The sequence below is a fragment of the Ipomoea nil genome, unplaced genomic scaffold (assembly GCF_001879475.1).
Source record: "Ipomoea nil cultivar Tokyo-kokei standard unplaced genomic scaffold, Asagao_1.1 scaffold0317, whole genome shotgun sequence".
Lineage (NCBI taxonomy): Eukaryota > Viridiplantae > Streptophyta > Magnoliopsida > Solanales > Convolvulaceae > Ipomoea > Ipomoea nil.
In genome coordinates, this window is record NW_017616745.1 from 4,865,249 (window position 1) to 4,879,426 (window position 14,178).

The window sequence follows — 14,178 nt, forward strand, 5'->3', positions numbered from 1 at the left end:
CAAATCATCAATATTTTTGCTAAAAAGAATTACACAAAATAATTTCATCCAAAGTCAATTGATTGTCGAGATAAACATAGTAAATTTAGTACGAGAAATTATATTATTTTTTCAAGTATATACTAATGCAACTCAATTGCTAGAGTTGATTAAAATAGCACTTCTATTTTTTATGTGGTGTGATTAAAACGCTTCTATTTTTTATGCGGTGAAATATCGTTTGATTGACATAAATAAATATCAATAGGGTATTAAATAAGCATTAAAATGTATGGCCCTGTTTAATATTTATTCTATATTAAGAGAGATTTTATGATAAAATATCATATTTTCCAAATAAAATCTTGTAAATTAACTAATCAAGAATTCGAATTTGATAATTAGCTAGTAAGAAGTGAGTTTCTACTTTCTACTACAATTTTACGGCATCCTATTTTTCCTATTTTATTCCTAATATTTTTATTATTAGTAATTGGCACAATTTATAATCATTCGGATTCATGAAAATGACAAAGTTGGTATATATAATGAAATTCCGTTTCACATGTTTAATTTGTATGTTCTGTCTTCCACCTTACTCCATTTCTCTCGGAATTTTTTATTTTGGATAACTAAGGAAACTCGCAATTATTATTTTAGATTATACATCATGTAAACCTAATTTCTACGTAATAAATTGTTAATCACATAAAAGAGGTAAACCGTACAAAAAAAATAAATAAATAAATTATGCAACCTGCTTGACTAAAAGATTATTGGTAAGAATTAAACTCGTGACCTTAAAATACGAGAATTATATTTTATTCATTTCATCATCTCTTTTGAGACTTCTCTAGGAATTTTGGTTGTTGCAGTGTGGACACTGGACACCACCTCCATAACAATTTCTTCCATTATTTTTTCTTTGAAGAATTATTTCTTTTTCAAATCTTTCGTATAATGAAAGAGACGAAATAATTGAAGAAATAACCAAACGACGTGTCGACATGTTAGTGAAGTTGGAGAATCAAACATAATAATACCATCTGAATACTATATATATGCCAATTGAATACAAGAGATTTGGTTGACATTATATTCTAATTTGTAATTATGGTCTATTAATGAATTATATGTCCATTATGGCAAATTATATCATTGATTAGGTCCACAAAGCATTGTGGACCTTTGATATAAAATAATATTCAGATTATGTGTATGCAATTAACATATTATGTGCATTTAATTAATAGATTATGTGTATGTAAATAAATTGAAGCCACCTAATATGTTAAATACATGCACATAATATGTTAACTGCACACACATAATATGCAGTTAACATATTATGTGTCTGTAATTAACATATTATATGTTTGTAGTTAAGTAATTAACAAATTATATTGAAACTATATACTTTCAATTTATTTACAGACACATAATTTATTAACTGAAGAAGCATAATATATTAACTCAAGACACAAAATTTATGGACGAAAGTCTACAATGCAAAGTAAAATATGATCCATGGTATAACAATTGTTCTTACATAAGGCTGTATAAATTTCGATTGAAATCAGAGTAACTGATCAAAGAGGGAAAAAAAAAAGGTTAATGAGTCCATAACTGAACTTTTTTTTATTTAGTTAACAGTTTTTAGTCGTCACAAAATTTAATTAACAATTAATTTATTTTTAAAATATCGAAATTAAGCACCATTTTACGAATGTTTACATTATAAATTTATTAATATATTTATATTGATAGTATTAATGTCAACTGACACTAGAAATAATTAAGGCAATTAATAAATTGAGATACAGAACTGATGAAATAATGAAAGGAGTGTAATTGCACGGAGCAAATGGATTGTTTATTAGAGTGTCTTTGATATTACAACATTCAAACTATTTATACAAACCAAGCACTTTCGGGTCATTTCTTGGTAAACATGATCTGCCATAATCTCTTCGATCCCTTCATTTATGTGCCAGAATAGAGAGATCCAAATCAATTTCAAATCAAGAAAACCAAAAAAAAAATAATAAAAGGGGGTCAAACTTCTTGAATGAAAAAAAAAAAATCCGTCAATTCAAACAGTCTACTTTCACAACTTATCGCGATTTGATGGTATTCTATTATTGAAATATTTCGCGTTTAGAGGTAGCGAATCGACTTTTTTATGTTTTCTGGGGGATCCCTTGCATCCCTTGTGCTCAGATGACATGTAATGACATCTCTTATATGGAATGTCATGAGATCAAACTTCAATAGAGGCGTTGTTGAATTTTCGTATTTTAATAGGTTGAGAAAATATGTTTGAACAGATAATACAATGTAATAGGGCCAGTAACATTAAAAAAAAAAAAAAAAAAAAAAAAAAAAACTATTTATACAAGGTAGAGCATCCCACCCGCGATTTTTTTTTTTTTTTTTTTTTTTTGTGACATGGAGTAGAGAGATGATGAGATGGAGGAGAGAGGGCGGAGGAAAGAGAAGAAAATTAATTTATAGGAATTATAGTTTCTTATGAGCTCCATTTTTTAAAGTTACATTGGTGCACTGCACAAGCCTGCTGGGAACGTAACCAATAATTTTTTTTCCAGACAAACATGTTTTTTTTTTTTCATTGTTTGTTCTTTTTGCTCTCTCTCTATCTATCTCTCTCTCTCTCCTCTCTCCCAATTAGACTGACAAAAATCATTGAAAAAATTCAACTTATGGGTTTGCTCTAACTATTATATATTTGTGTATATTTTTCAGTAACTACTAATGTAGTAAATACGGTTATCCCTACAGACACGTAAAGTATGGGGTCGGATCATACAAATTAAAGATCCTGCTATAGTCTACTTGTTGGTTTATGTAGACATGCCCGGGTTACTCAACAATGAGTGAGAGGGTCTCGAGCTCAATATATGTGCATGCAAGGTCTCCAAAAGTTCCCTCTCTTCGCATTTAATGCGGTATTTATAGGAAGCGTGAGGGGGCACATGCCGGTCCCCCGACATGTGTGGCATGTGGAACACATGCATAGGGAGAGGTCGGAGACCTTGCTGGTTCCTTTACGTGCCCTGAGATTCCTGACTCTCTCGGACCCACCGCCATTGGGTTAGTTTAGCTAAAAGAACTAAGCTTAAGGCTCTAAACGCCGCAGGTCGAAAGGTCAACCGCGACCCAATATGGTCGAAGTGAAAGAGTGAGAACTAGGCTTCGTTGGCGAGGAAAACTATATTCAGTTTGCGATCTAGGTCGGGTCATCGTGCAAAGAGGTCAATCATGCTCGGATATGACTCCACTCGGTGGGTACCCCGGTACAGATCATGCATACGCTAGGGTACGGTTAGGAATAATTCCTATCAAGTCATTCGAGTTTAATTAAGGACATAGTAATGTTCTTAACAATAAACATCATCTTCTGAGTTGGTGCAACCTAAGAACAAAACTATAAATTTTCAGTCAAAGCATCTATGAGGTCCATGTATTATAGTGTTTTGTTTAATTTAGTCCTTCTACTTTGATTTTATTCAATTTAGTCCCTATACTTTAAAAAGTGAAACAATTAAGGACAATAGTTGATATTTATGTATTTATTTTGGATATATTAATGTAATATATTGGTGGTAAAAATAATTAATTTTAAATATTTATAAAATAATATATGAGTTGGCATGTAAGTATGATGACGTGAATGATTTCAACGCCACGTCAGCTATTGTCATTAATTGTTTCACTTTTTAAAGTACAAGGTCTAAATTGAACAAAATTAAGGTAAAAGTACTAAATTGAACAAAATTAAGATAAAAGTACTAAATTAAACAAAACACTATAATACAGAAACTTCATAGGTACTTTAACCTATATTTTCCTAAAGTGGGGTCAAGCTAGTATTGTTCAAGTGCGATATTGGTTACTTACACATGTCTTCTAGTTTATAGCTAGTGACCAAATTTTCTAATACACAAGTAAGCATTCACCATAACTCTGTTGGAAAAAATAGCTTAAAATGGCATATTAAGTGACTATTTTGTGGTACAATTATCAGTGGGGTCCACTTCTGATTTGGGTCGGGTCAAAGTGGATTCGTGTTCTTCGTAGTGAGACGAAGAGATTGATATATTGTACGCTCAAAACGGATAATGGGTAAATGAGATATTGATTCTTAAAGTAAACCCATTTGAGTTGGAAAATGAAGGGAAAAAGTGAGCTTTTGTCCCACATTGGTTTGGAATGAAGATTTTCCCCCCTTATATACAAGAGCTCTTTTGAAGCTTGTAAAATTGTATAGCATAGAGGCTCTCTCGTGCGAAGGGGGGTTGCACGAGCACGAATGTCGTTCGGAGATTGGGCGGACTATTCTACTGTTACGGAATTAATTCCATCTTTATTTTGAATTAAAAACCATGGTAATGGCTGCTGTTACCAGGTGTAGTGGGGGGTGCCTTATTAAAAGCTATTGGCTCCTTCACCCCTATATAAGAGAGGCAGTGAGAAGCAGATTTTACACACAAGAGCACAAGCACTCTACACGAAACTTTGAGTTTTCAAGCTTCAAAATTCTGCTTCTACTCCTTCTCTTTCTAAGCCTACTCTGTTCATAGCCGTGTCTTGCTCGCCGGATTCCTTGTTTGAGTGCTCAAACATTGAATCACTAGCAAATTTTATCCTGGGAAGCCTAGGCCACAACGCTCCTAGCATCTTTGGGAGGTGGCAAATAAGGTTTTAAGGAAAAAGTGTTCACTTGACTCTTGCAAAAACCCAACACCAAACACTAGCCAAATTTCTCCATCTTTCCTTCCCTTGTTTTTCAGAAAAAATAATAATCTTATTTTTTTTTATTATTATTTGTTTTTTCGACCAACGGATCCTACAAACACAATACACAAATTGACAATACAAATGTAATTCGACTATGGAATAAAATTGAACATGGTATATAATTAACAAATAACAATATTTGAATGATTTTAGACCAAATTTATACAATTTAAATTGTGTACATTTTGTTTGAACTTTTGAGTTAATGATTTGATTTTGAATAATTCAATATTAGCTACAATAATTTAAATTATTTAATATTAAACTTACAAATTAAATTTTTTGAGTTGAGCTAGGGAGGAAATGTTAATTTTTGCATGCCATACATATATACTTAATCGTAAATTATAGGCTCAAGTGTCAAATCGCACCCTGAACCAATTGCGATATGTCATCCCGCACCCTGATCTTTCATAAGTGATAATTCAATCCACAAACCAAAAAATCTTGTCCATCTAATCATTTTTATAGGTTTCCCAGTTTCCTTGCTGACATGGCGCCGGTAATTATCTATGTGGAGCTTATTTTTATTAATTCTCTCTAAATTAAAATATTAATAACTGACGCACCACCACTCACGGCGTCACCTTCACAACACCGTTAATTGAGTAGACGCCACCGGAGATCTGCAACTTGGCTCGGCTCAACCGCGCCTTCCGCGGCGCCACCTCATCTGACGCCGTCTGGGAAGCCAAGCTGCCCGCTAACTACCAACAGTTGCTCGACCTTTTGCCTGAAGATAGATACCAAGGGCTGTGCAAGAAAGACATATATTTTTGCTCCTCTCTCGCTCTGTGCATGTCCCCTTCGATGACGCCAATAAGGTATTATGGCTGGATAGGGTTACTGGAAGTATGAAACTTGAAGTTGATTTATTTTCTTTATATCTTGTACAGTTGTACCCCTATCCTTGTTCAATCTAGAAAGGAATAATGAGGGTAACAGAGAGATGGGATTTCTTTAAATGGTGGTTTCCACTCTCTGATTTGCCAATGATTTCTCATTTTTCGCCAACAAGAAATCAACATCCCTTTCATTATTCTCCCAAATTGGGGAAAATGCAAGAGAAAAGAAGAGCATGAAAAGTAGATCTTTCGTATTGCTTGGTTCTGAATTTCTTGTATTTTTCTTGGATATTATGCTCTAATTTCTGTGATTACTGGGAAATTCTACTGCTTTCTTGCAACGATTACTTAGGGGGCGTTTCGTTGAAACATGTGAATCTGAATCCGAATGGGGTTTTAGAGAAGTAGCTTCTTTGTTTGCGATTGAGATGGACCGAGCATGTATCTGTTTGTTTACGATTGAGATTGGAGGCGGTGGCGGGGTGTTCGACTTCATGTTCTTCTCCTCGTCGACGGCGGCAGCTGGAAACAGAGCAAGCTGGCAACTTCCGGCGATGGCGGCTGACCAGCGCCGGCGGTAACAGAACTCGGCAGTGGCGCAGCTGGACCTCTCCTCCGGCCATCCTCTTCCGTCGTCGAATGAATGGCTGGAAAGTCATATTTTGGGTTATTCAATTAAACTGCTGAAATGGCTGCCACATCTACAAAACAAAACATGTCTCTTCCAAATCACCTCCACATCATCAAGTCATTACCTATAACTTGAAGGCTATCTGTAAAAAAGGCTAGGTGAACAAAATTTTTTGGTTTGTGCATCGTATCATCACTTATGAAAGGTCAGGATGCGGGATGACATATCGCAATTGGTTCATGGTGCGATTTGACACTTGATCCTAAATTATATTACAGGGTACAAAATAAAAATTTAAAAAATGTTGGTAGGGTCAGGGCCACCCTTGCCCCCTTCCTCATGGTAATCCTCCCCCAGTTTTTCCCACGTTAGTGCCCCAAAGTTGACTCCACGAGTGGGTTATTAAACCCCATAACTAAAGATAATTCTTGAAAACAAGCGATCAAGTTGATAAAAAATAATTTTCGTATTTAAAAATACGATTGTACGAATTTAATTCTTGTAAACATTTTTTTATTAAACTCCCATTACATAAAATCTTTATATGTAGAATTACTCGATACACATTCTTAAATAATTATTGCAAGTTTTCTTAGAAGAAAAAAAAAAAAAGGTAAGATAATCTTTTAAATTCAAAGAGCATCATTATATCAGCCGAAACTTGCAACCTGCGATAGATTCAGTAGATCACCTTTTGTCCCCGCGACGCGACACTCATTTTTACACCTGAAGTCGACTCGCCGTCATCCCAGTCAAACTATCGTGAAACACGTTCTCATTAATCTCGTATGTTTGGTGAGGTGAGAAAACAAGAACATGACGTCAAAAACACAAATTTAAAAAGTTGTTTATTAGAAAATTGCTTGCCTTTTAAGGAAACTGAAAAGGATGCCCCACGTGTGAACTCTTTTACCCACACTCCAGTTAGTAGGAATATAAGAATATTGCACCTGACAAAAAGGTACGCTGTACTGACATTTTCAGAATGTTAGATTATTATGTTATCTTTGGCTGTGCAATTTTCTCTCAATCACAGCACTGAATTTATAATTATTTACTAGGAAAAATGGCACTTTTTCCCCCTAAGTTATATACTTATAGTATTTTTTTCCCCTCAATTATTTATGTAAGCACATTAGTCCCCTCAATTATTTTAAAAGTAGTGGTTTTTCCCCTCTTATATATTAAATTGACATTTCTACCCTTAAAGTAAACATTTTATTTATTTTACTTCTCCAACAAATTATTGTGTATATGTAGCGATGACCACGGTTTGGTTCGAACTGAACCGGACACTATAGTAATTGAATTAAAAGTTTTCGGTTATGATTCAGATCTAAAACCCAATATTTAAATTTCTATTTATTAAATTTATGAATAAAAAAAACTGGACCCTGAACCGTGAACCGGTGGTTCCGGATCCAGTTCACGATTTTGAATCGTCTTTATTTTAAAATTTTATTTTTTATTTTAAAATATTCTAAATTCAACAAAAAATGTATTTTATTTTTTCAGTTCGGAACATGAGCCGGTCATTCCGGCTCGCGATTTTAATAAACTCTAAGTATCATGTTTGATTCTAAATTGTAATTGGAATATTTTGGTTTGGTTGCTATAGTATCTCTTTGGTTTGAACCAAATTATAGTAATAATTTGTTAGAGAAGAAAAATAAATGAAATATTTATTTTAAGGGTAAATATGTCCATTTAATATTTCAGGGGGAAAAAGAGCCACTTAAATAATTTAGGGAGAAAAAGTGCTATAAATATATAACTTAAGGAGAAAAAGTGCCATTTTCCCTATTTACTATTTACTTTACATCTATACAATCATCTTTTATATTTCAAAAGTGATCCAACATTCACATCACATTAAAAAAAAAAAATATTTTTATCAATAAAGTATTAATAATAATTAAAATAATAATAATAATAACAAAAATTGTCCGGTATTGGTGTTGCAAGTCTGACACTCAAATTGCAATATTTGCAATTCTAACAGTGTCAGGCTTGCAACACATAAAGAAAAAATAATCGTGCTTAGATGACACCTCTGTGACTCTCCTGGAGGGAATGTCACAGACTCATAGGATTGAACCCTGGTGGTGAGATATTGAATCTTTGAGCTGCAATAGTTAAAAAAAGTATAGGACAGCACTACCTTGTAATAGAGTCAATAGTATTTTTTTAAAAAAAAAGTAATTGTAAATTTTTCTTGTCATAAAAAAATAAATTCGATTCTTTATAATCTTAAACGGTCCAACAATGGGTAAATACATATAATTCTTGAAAATGTAATAGAACTAGTATGTCACTTGTACGATGCACGGACTAAAGATTTAAAACTTTTAAATTATAATATATTTTAACATTTATAAGAAAAAAATGATATGAGCTTTGGGCAATTATTATGTTGATGTGATTTAATAAAATTATGAATATAGGATATTTGCGATTAAATAATAATTGTTATTTAATATCTGTAATTATTTAAAACAACTAATACTTTATTAGAAATGTAAAATAAAATTATTAAAAACTTCTTGATAAAGTAAACTACATTAGTTGTTGAAGTACAATTTTGTCCAGAGTTACTGCAAATCAAAATTATGAGATCCAAAGGATCATCATTGAATAGAATATATTATATTATATATAATAGCGAGTTTAGAGCAATCATTATTGTCTGGAGTCGTGGACCACGGTCTAACAATACATAAAGTACATTATTCTAATTTATAAAATACATTATTCTAACACAAAGTACATTATTTTATTTTATTCTAATACATAAAGTACATTATTCTAACTCATAAAATACATTATTTTATCCTAAAAGGTTTATTATTTTTAACACATTAGCACACGAAGCAGATTTTTTTTTTTTTTTTTTATCGCCAAAGGTACACACAATAATTTGCCAGTTTAGTTAGAGATGTTGCGCTTTGGGTTTGGGTTTACATTGAATCCCAAATAATCATCCTTTATTGATCTAATGACTTAGTGAATATGGCCCAACAGATTTGGAGTATTTTACTTTAAAAAAAAAAAAAAATTCTTTCCAAATTCCTCTATTTTTCAGATTAAAAAAACATTAAGCTGCATAGTTAATTGGATTTATAATAAAAATATTGGTCATAAAATTAAGATAGTGCGTGCAAAATTAACCAAAAATGCAGACTATAATGGCCAATATTTTCTCATTAAAGTATTATGTTCCGGTAGTTCAATAAATACATTGTACAGAGATTAAAAATAATATAATGTAATAGTTAAACGAGAGTTATAGGGAGGAATTTAAAATTAAGTTGGTTAAACATTTCAGTAACTACAAAGTTCTAAGTTTGACTTCTTGCAAGGTTAGCTATAGGCATCGTTGCCAACATTATGTTATTGTCACCCTTTACCGATTATAAGGTGGTTCGTTTCACCCAGATTGCACTTCCGAGCCAAAGAAGGATATGGCCAGGCCAGCTAGCTTGACCCTAAAAAATAGTCAGAAACCTCTGGTAAAATGCCTGCCCGTAACACAGTCAAGGGCTTTGATCTCCTTGAATTGTTCATTCACCCTCTGTCTTCACTCGTTTGGCTCGGCTCCAAAACACAGGTAAGAAACCTAGCCTTTTACAACCTAATTTCATGAAAAATACTACATGGACTCTCACTTCTTACTCTCAACTTCTATTCCTTCTCACAAATTCTTAACGTAGATACTTTTTCTGGGACCACATGTGATACTGCTAATTCTACGTGAGCAATATAAAATAACACGAGACCAATTAAAGCAAGTAAAATCTTTATTGATCCCGGTAAAGGCCCTAAGTACAATCTACTTGGCTGCTCTGAGTACCGACTGACTGCGGTCGGGATTCTCTAACAACAACCTATCGATCGTCCAAAAGTCCCCTACACTGTAGCTACTGTGGGTATTTATAGCCGCTATGCCGGGGACAGGATTCCAGCCGTTCGGCATGTCCTCCACGTAGCCACCACGTGTCATCCTCCCGGGTGCCCTGCCTGTCGATGTAAAGAGCCGCCACGTGTCCTTCGTCAGCTCTTTCGCCAAAGGGCTACCGCTCGGTGGTCGACATCGTCGCTCGGGCAACACCGGTCGGTCTACGACCGGGTTCTTCTCATGGAGCCCGACCTGTTACCTGCAAAGACAAGGAGAAAGAGAGACTCCTCGGTCGTGGTGAAGCTATGTCGGTCGGGATATTCCCTACCAAGAGCCCCCCAGCCCGGGCCTTTTTGATCAGTCGGGAAAAAACGGGACGGGATGAAGAAGCCCAACCGTCAGCCACCAAGCCGACCTGCCAGCTGTCATTCCCTCTTACGCCACGTGTCGGCCTCTGCCGGCCTCGGCGATCCCATCCGTCGCCTCGGATTCAGCGCGGGTCGTGTCAGGCAAATTGGCCCATTTCCCGCCTAAATGCCCTCCTATAAATAGGCCCTTGAGGCCCTCATTTGAACTTTCCTCACTCTTTTGCTTCAGTCGGTATCCTCTAAGAATCCCGAGCAGAGCATCTCAGCAAGGCGATCAAGCAAAGCAAAACTTCAGACCTTCTTCAAAGTTTTCTCACTCGGTAAGCTCTTAGTTCTTTACTCTTTGTTTACTCTTTACTTAGCGTAGAAGTAGGATAGCACTAACTTCGAGCTAACTCCCCGAACCTTGTACTAACTCCCGACCGACCTTTAGGTAGAAATATGTCGGACTCGGATAGTCAAAACGCCTCGATCGCGGATTACGATGAGGAGGTCGAGCGTATCAGCGACGAGGAAGTGGACATTATGTCCTACACTCCCGAAGCCAGCCCCCGAGCAACGCCAACCCCCGATCGAGCTGTCGAGCATAACAGCGCATCAGGCTCCTCCGGGACATCGAGCTCTAGCTCCAGCGGATCGGGGAGCTCCAGCGAAGAAGAGGAAGAAAGGACCACATCAAGCGGGCGGGGTTCTCCGACCGAAGGCGTTAGGGAAACGCCTACCCGGGTGGTTGGGGACCACCCGGAAGCTGCTCCTCGAGGGGGTGATCGAGAAAATACCCCCGAGCAGACCGAAGAAGACCCGGTCGGGCCGGCCACACCAGCCGTCGAGCTCGAATTCTTGAACAGCGAGAGTGTCGAGCAAGAGATGAGCCTGCTGACCAAAGGCGAGGCGGCTCGGATTGCTGAAATACTCCGGGGTCGGGTAGAATTCGATACGAGCCGGCAGCTGGGAAACGTGATTGACAGGCATCGGGGCAAGTGGATCGGGATGCATTATGACTCCCTAATGGCCCCGATCGCCATTCCCTTCACCCCCCTCCTGAACGCCTTCTTGGCCTATTACCGGGTCGCCCCGACCCAGATCTGCCCAAACGCACATCGGATCCTCGCTTGCTTCCCGCAGATATGCGCTCGGCACGAGGCCGAGTGCACGATGGAGTTGTTCAACTTCATCTACCAGATCAAGGTTCTCCCGGGCCGCTACGGGGGTGGGTTCCTGATGCTGCAATCCCGAGCAGATATGTGCTCCATCAAAGGCCTGCCCGGGAACAACAAGGGGTGGAAGAACAGAATTTTCTCCATCAAATACGACCCCTGGATCCTCCCGGTCGATCGCATTTGGAGCAGCCACTTCAGAAAGCAAGTGGTGCCGGCCGAAACGCAAGCGCTGAGGGACACGGTCAGCCGGATTTCGAGCGAGGTGCACGAATACACAATCTTCCGGACGGCTGAAAGTCTCGCAGCCGCCAAGCTCCCGCCCCCACGTACGAGCTAAAGGAGAAGTACCTTCCCGTACCGATGGGCGTGACGGTCGCCAAGCCGTCGAAACGAAAGAAGAAAGGTTCAGCTCGAGCCGTTCCTCCCGACCTAACTTCATTTCTTGATCAAACTAACTTTGCTCTTTTATTGCAGCCATGGCAGAATTCGGCGATGAAGACACCGCCCTTCCTCCGCCCACGAAGATCTCCCTCGGCGGGAAGAAGAAGGCCAAGACCAAAGCAGCCGGGGAAAAGGAGATTCCCACTGCCCGACCCCTGAGTGCCTCGACCGTGTCGACGGGCGAGGGCTTCATCGTCGAGCAGCCCGACGTCTTGGTCACCCGGGTGGAGGTCGCCCGGGGCAAGGAGAAGGTCGCCGACCAGGGCGCGACCGAGGTGGGCAGCCTGAAGCGCCGCCGTGAGCAGTACAGCCCGAGCCCTTCGGTCGGGCGAGAGAGGGAGTCGACGTCCGTGCTGGCACGGATCGGCAACGCCGCGCCAGCCCGAGTGGATCTGGGGAAGATGACCCCGACCCAGGTGGCTGAACGGATCGGCCACGATCTGGCCGAGGTGAGTTTCCCAACTTATATTCTCTGCCCAAGTGTTTTCGATCGGGCTAACCGAACGTTTCTTGTTTTGCAGATTTCCCGGGCCGCCCAGCTCCTACAAGGTCGAGCCATGCTGGCCGAGGAAGCTGATCACCACAAGAAGACGGCCGCCCGTCGCTTGAAGGAGATCAAGGACCTCCAAGCCGAGCTGGAGAAGACCCAGAAGGCCCTGAAGAAGGGCGACGAGGAGCGGGTCCTCGCCGAGAAGGTCGCCAGTCGGGCGATTGGAGAGGCCAAAGAGCTGAAGGCTTAGCTCGAGAATCCGAGCGAGCTGGCGCGGGCAGCCTTCAAAGACAAGGACTCGGGCTCGGCCTTCCTTACAGCAGCTCGGGGAACAGAGATCGGGGAAGAGCTGATCGTCTCGTTCGGTCGCTGGGGCTTTACGGCCGGGAAGCGGAAGATGCTCGAACGAGTCCGTTCCCGGTTGGAGCAGGCTCTAGACGGGGAAGACCTTCAGCTGGTCCTCTCAGTATTGCCCCCGGACCTAGCCGATCCCGGTCCCTCTCCCTTCGCCCCAAAAGCCAAGGCGTCTGAAGCCGGGGCATCAACGGCGGCCACCCCGAGCGGAAAGTAACCGGCTGCCGGAGCTCGGGAGATGAAGAAGTAGAATAGGCTCTTTTCTTCTTCTTCTTTTTTGTAAAGGACCATTGATCGGGAGCCCGGTCCCGAATTGTACCGGGCAACTTTTTGTTTGTTAATGAAATTTATTTTTTGTTCTATCTTGCGTCGCTCGTTTTTTCTTTTCGCACTTTTATCTTTAATCGCGTAAGTGCTGATCCTTAATGCTCGACCTCGCGGCCTTGTGGCCCGATCTTGCACTGGTTCGACCCACTCGACGCCCGACCTTACGACCTTATGGCCTGGTCGTGCGTTTCATATTACGACGTCAAATCTGGCCAACCGATCGGGTGTACCCGATCCCCGAGCCTCTACGGTCGGGATGTAACCGAGCGACGGGCCTGCGAATACTTCCTTAACAAGCCTCTACGGTCGGGATGTAACCGAGCGACGGGCCTCTACGGTCGGGATGTAACCGAGCGACGGGCCTGCGAATACTTCCTTATCCCAGCCCCCACACTATTGTGCGCTCGAGGCACGAGTGGGTGCAATAGTGGACAGAAGTTGAACGGATCGGGGAATAATGCTGAGAGCTCCTGGCTTCCCCGATCATCGGCGTGACTTGAGTGTCCGCCAATGTGGAGCGCGTTTTGACCGGTCGATAGATTTCGCCCGGTTGATGAATGTGGAACTGACCTGCATGTAACGAAGGTGAAAGAAAATAACCGATCGGGCCGCCGCATACAAACGGTCGGGCAATCATCGATCGTATATACATTAAACTTTCCCGCTCGCAGGCGGTTGAATTAATTTTACAACCACAAATTTACATAGAACTGACGACCGGGAGTAACTCGCAGGTCAAGCCCCCACTTCGTCTAGAAAATACAAAGAATAGGCTAATGCCTAAAAAGAACGAGGTGCTCGGAATTCCACGTCCCCTCGATTAGCCGACCAGTCGTTGTCTCTAGTCGGTATGTACCCGGCCGTATGACA